This window comes from Mirounga angustirostris, unplaced genomic scaffold, assembly GCF_029215605.1.
Source record: "Mirounga angustirostris isolate CCGP_5_RB_7025 unplaced genomic scaffold, mMirAng1.0.hap1 SCAF_9, whole genome shotgun sequence".
Taxonomy (NCBI): domain Eukaryota; kingdom Metazoa; phylum Chordata; class Mammalia; order Carnivora; family Phocidae; genus Mirounga; species Mirounga angustirostris.
Window position 1 is genome coordinate 44,035,613 of NW_026991717.1, and position 6,000 is coordinate 44,041,612.

General features: G+C 36.5%; 1 long non-coding RNA gene across 1 annotated transcript in view; it reads left to right on the forward strand.

Annotated features, from left to right (window-relative positions):
* The window catches only part of LOC135365705 (uncharacterized), a 126,445-nt gene extending 120,827 nt beyond the window's left edge, over positions 1 to 5,618 (forward strand). Inside the window, exons 2-3 of the long non-coding RNA XR_010413914.1 lie at positions 3,733 to 3,818; positions 5,572 to 5,618. This is a non-coding gene — a long non-coding RNA (uncharacterized LOC135365705). The remainder of the gene's footprint in view (positions 1 to 3,732; positions 3,819 to 5,571) is intronic.
* The last annotated feature ends 382 nt before the right edge of the window (positions 5,619 to 6,000 follow it).

Below are 6,000 nucleotides of genomic sequence, written 5' to 3' on the forward strand. Positions count from 1 at the left end.
GCACAGAACACTGCACACAGCAGGGTCTTAATGCCTATTGTCAATAATGCCTAAGACTCTTTTTTTTAATCCTTTACAATTCTTAACACAGTATTGCGCACATAAATGTTACTACATAAATTGTGTTGATTGACAGATAAGTCTTTCTTTATGGGCAGGATTGTAAATGTCAAGGTCGCCACAAATAGAATGGACTGGAAGCCATTAACTAATTATATGATTTTGGATTTTAATCCCCTGGACTTCACCTTTCTAATCTGTAATATCAGCTATCTGAACTCAATATCATAAGCTTAACTCTAAAATTCCACAATTTTGTGGAGTTTGGGGAAGACAAAGTTACAAGTTCTTACATGATTAATTCATGTAATACTCACAACAAACCTATATGGTAAATAATTATTATCCCAGCTTTATCGATGGAGAAACTAGGACCCAGAGAAGCTGGATAACTTGCCTAAGGTCACACAGTCATTAAGTGGAAGAATTGAGATTCATGCCTGAGTCCCATAGAAAGCAAAGCACACGTTCTCCCTACTTCACCACTTGGCCTCTTAAAAACCTCTGCCTTAGCAGTAATGGAAGATTTTTATCAAATTTCCTTTAACTGCTTTTCCTCTAAATGGACTGTCTCAAGCTTAACTATGTCAGAGAAAATCCTAAGGCTATTAGATCAGCAATCAGTCTCTGGAAGCCCCTCCCTGCAAGGTGCGTGTTTGGCTCACTTTAATTTGTCATTCATTAGGCCTGGAGGAATGGAAGGAGAGACATCTTTGACTTTGCAGGAGCCAGAAGAACAAAGTTATTACCCAAACTCATCATAAGCACTTGGGTTTCGTTGGGGTTTGAGATTTTGGCAAAGGTTCAGAGCTTCCCATTTCCTGTGAAGCCATTGCCCATTCCTGTCAGGAGATCAGTAAATTTTGAAAGAGATTCCAGAGCTGACGGATGAGTCACAGACTTCCGGACTCCATACAGCCTTGCTTGCACAAATGAAATGACCAGATAAGGCTTCTTTGTGTTGCATGGACATTTGCCATCAAACACGATATAGGACTGGGTTTTTAATGCCAGTAGGTGAGAGGACGGGAAATTGTAAAAGGGACACTTAGAGGAGTGTCCAGAGGATAATCTGAGACTTTGGTGTGACTGTATCTTAAGATACTGTCAAGGGCCATAGAATCATCAAGGGTGTGTCAGGTACAGTGCAGAGCAGTGGGTAAGGATGTGGAATATGGAACAGGCTGGCCTGGGGTTGAATGCTAACTCTGCCAAATATTCATGAACTCGACAAGTTCCCTAACCTCTCTGAGCCTCAGCTTTCTCATCTACAAAATAGGGACAGGATATCAGTAGAAAGGGCTATTATGCAAATCAAAAGAAATAATGTAGAAGAAGTTAGCACAATCCCCAGCACAAAGTAAACACTCTATAAGTTGTAGTTTTTTTAACATTAAAATATCAGGTGTGCAAAGCCTTAGAGACCATGTGATTCACTTACCTTTTTGGAGAACCAAGGAGACCAAGGCCCAGACAAAGTAAACAGCCACTTCACTTAACCAGCGATTCAGACACGGTGCGTGAGAACCTACATTTCTTGACGTATATAGTATTCCCCCCTATTCCTTGACTAAACCAGCTGAAGAAAGCTTCCAGCTTCTCTTCTTTACCAGTTCATCTGGCCTGGGATGATGGTGAGAAAAGCAGGACAGCCCTGAGTGTCTGTGAGCATTTGGAGGTCTCTGGCAGGCTGGACCAGGTCAGACTCTGGAGCTTATTAGACTCTATGGGACTTCAGCTTACAACTTCATACTGTTCATTTGTCATTGCTTGATCCATGTAGAAAGCTGGGCTGTAAAAAGTCTCATAGGGCACTTTGGGAGAGAGGAAGTCTCTTTCTGGTCAGGCCCTGGCCTTTAGCTGTCTGGCTAGGACCTTCAGGTGCCTGACATTTTCAACCTGGGACAGAGCTGAAAGGCAGGTTGCATTTATAGTGGGAGAAATTGGCTTCCATTGTCAAAACTTCACAGAAAACTGGAGATTGTCTTAAGGTTTCCTCAAAGCAGCAGAGAAAATGCCATTGGAATCCAAATTCTAGAATAATAATAATAAAGAAATTCACATGTTGGATTTATTTTTCAGACTTTCTCTTTATAGCCTGGGGTATCAGCTGAGTAGATGTTCATGGCTAGAAGTACTAGCTCTTTGCCATCAAGTTTGACTGCAAAGAAGGGCACCATTGATAGCCATAAAGTAATTCTGTCTTCTCATGAAAGGCCTCTCATGCTAGGACCCCCTTCATCTTACACTCAGTGTCCAGAATGCCAAATAACTATGAGAACAGAACTAGGCTGTTTATAAAATTTCATCCATCAAAACATTTTCCCCATGAAATAGAAGAAATGCAATGATGATCTGTATTACAACTTGTATTTTATATTAGATTTATATGTTTTTATTGGCTGTTATATCCTTGTGTGTATATGTCTGTACCACAATGTTCACTTCAAATTGATGCATTATTCATTTGATAAATATGTACCAAAGCCTTACTATATGCCAGGCACTCTTCTATTCGTTTTGTTGCTGTCTTTGTTTTATAGATAATCATGACCCTAAAATTTCTTCCACACCATTAATTGACAGAGAAATTGAGAGAGAATATTCAACTCATTTTAAACAAATTTGGTAAAAGTCAAGTCTCTGCTGAAAGCTAGTATTTCCATTTATCAAGATATGCTCCTTCAAAAAAGCACATGCTCCCTCATAAAGAGAAATTTTTAAAAAATCTATTTGTCCAAGGTTGCAACTACCAGATTCCTAATGATTAGTCAAAATTAAGGTAGTCATGTCATGATACTGTAATTTCTCCAAAGGAAATCGCTTCTCCACATATCTGAAGCTCCTATGAATTCAGTTAGTGGTTTTAAGGAGACTTGATCAACTACGTGAAGTGGTAAATAGTTCTTCTTTAATGTAACCATAACTTATATACCGAAATATGTATCAACTACTAAAAAAAAAATAATAACACTTCTGTGTTCAATTAAATTTAAGGTTTTTTAAAAAACAAAACTACCAAACATTCTTGACCTTAAAAAGAACACCATGGGATAAAAGATAAAGGATACTGGTTTATGTGCTTTTAAAATATATTAATAGTTATTGATATTTATTGAGCACTTACTATGTGCCAGGCAATATCTGGAGTTCCTTGCATCCACTACTTCATTTAATCCTCACAAATCACAATGAAATAGATGCTCTTCTTATTCCTTTTTAGCAGATGAGGCAAGTTTGGAGTAGAGAAGTATCTTGCCCAGAGTCATGGAGCTTAAAAGTGATAAAACCAGGCAGTCTGTCTCCTGAACTTGCCCTCCTTAGAAGCAGCAAAATAGAGCAGAGGAACATGGCCCTTGGAGCTAGAGACTACCTGGGGTTAGAATCTAGACTCTACCGCTTACAGGCTGTGTCACCTTGGGCCACACTATATATTCAGCATTGCTATGTTGCAGACTGCTTGGCTGGTAGACAACACTATATTGATTAGGAATTATGCCAACGGAGTCACTGTGTGTTGCTGCATATAAGATACCTGTATTAACTCATCAATAAGGCCAGGGATGTTCTGGTAAATGTTTAATCACAGGCCCTGCAAAGGAAAAGATCTTCCTGATTGATAGTGTTTGCTGATTTCAGTGGTGTAAATACTACCCCCATGGCTGATTTCAGGGTGCTGTAACTGAATGCTGAGTTGGAAAGATGTGCACACAATCAACTCTTCCAAGCTGACCTAGCTGGCTCCAGCACATCACCAAGTAAGACTCTTTCTCATATTCAACACCGAATAAGTATCTTGGCACATAGCTCAGGTCTTGAGAGTGAGGGAGAACATCTGGACATCAGTCAAGTCACCCCGTGATCGTGATACAATTTACTTATATACCCAGTCACAGCATTTCTCAAAATAGCAAAAAAATGTAGACACGATTTAGTCATACAAAGTATGGGATAAGAAGGTACTACATACAGTGCAATGTGGAAATGCTTAAAACATTCATCAGAGTGCTGTCAGATTTAGATCAATGTGTAAAATAAAGTTGTATTTCTGTTGCGATTGAGGAACATACTGCATTCAGTGGTTGGAATGTTGTATTGGGTGGGCACGTGAAGTAGGAAAAGAAAGGTACAACAATTTAGAGGTAGGAGGAGTAGCATCATGCTATGCTGATGCTAGAGAAAGACTTAGTGTTTACTGTAAAATATGAAAACTTGCTCTGTTGACAATACAAAAGAATGTTGTAATGGCAATTGATACTGTTACTCAGGTAGTTACACAGTGATGAAGGTTGAGCAACTCCCTTCATCAATAATGCAAAGCTCTTAGCACAGTGCCTGGCACATAGAAAGTGTTTGACAAACATTGGCTGTCATTATTATTGTAATAAGCTACAGCATCCCATATGATCTAATGGTCGTTAGATTTTTATAGAAGATATATTAATGTGAAAAGATATTCACAATGTATTTTAAAATAAAAAATCTTATTCTATTTTTATAAAATATATATGCTCAATTTTGGTGATAGAAAAATATCTGAAGTATCTAAAGAAGTTCTTTATGGATGGCATGATATTGGGTAATTTAAATTTTGTTGTATTTATGAAGCTATCCAAGTTTTCTACAATGAATATGTATAATTTATTTAAATTAAATAAAAGCACTTATATAAATATTTCTTTCCTTATTTCCCTAGAAAAATCATGACCTGTTTATGTGGTTCAACACTGGACAGCTAGCAAGTCTTGTCTTTGTTAATTTTATTGAATAGTAGATTGGTTAATAACTAAACAGAGGGCCTGAATAATATTTTAAGCCCTGCACTACCCCATGAACCTGCATGACTAAAAACCACAGCAGGCCCAGAGGTTGGGAAATGAAGCTAGAAAAAATAAAGAACACATAAAGAGATACCTCATTATCTTTTTTCCATTTTTTTTTTAATTTTTAAACTGTATCTTTGTATTTAAATTGGATTTCACTAGACCACACATAATTGCTCTTTAATCCAGTATGGCAATCTGTGTCTTTTATTTGGAATGTTTAGAGCATTTAATGAATTTATTGAAATTATTAGTATGTTTAGGTATAAATATATTATCTTGCTATTTCCTTTCTATTTATCCTATCTGTTCTGTGTTCCTTTTTACTTTTCCTATCTTGTTTTGGACTGAGTTGTTTAAATCTATTTTGTTTCCACTCATGGCTAATTAGCTGTACCTCTTTTTCTCTTTTTTGTTTTAGTGGTTGCTCTAGGATTTACAATAAACATTTTAACTTACCAATCTAATTTATTCTTCATTGCAGCTAGAAGCAAACACTGCATCACTTTTGTAGCATAGGTAATATATAAGTCAACTAAAATTAATGAGTAAGACATGGCAATTAAAAATACAATCATGAATCTAATATAGATTATGTACCTACTTTTCATTATAGGAATATCTGTAGTGTCTGTGAGTAGATTTTATGCACAATTTAAGATTTTCCCTCCTTTTCCTCTTGTTCTAGGGTTCTAGAGAAGCAGCACAATATAATAGAAAGAGCACGTGCTTTGGAATCCGGAGATTTAAGGTTAGATACTTTGTGTTACCACTTTCTATTGTATGACTTCAGATAAATTACTTAAAATCCTGAGCCTCATTTATAAAAAGGGCATAATAATATTTGTTCTTCAGGAACTTTATGAAAATAAAATGGTATCATGTGTGTAAACATTTTGGAAATAGAGAACACATGCTTAGTGAATAACAGTAGTTTCCAATGAGCAAGATATGTATATCTCATTCAGTAATTTTTAAATAGCTTCTTTTTATCAAACTTATTTTGGAGTCATAATGAATTTTTATTTCTTTGAAGCTCAATCCTACCACCAACCCCTCCCCCAAAAGTTGGGCTTTAAATCTTGGCTCTCACACTTACTATATGAAGTTGGATAAA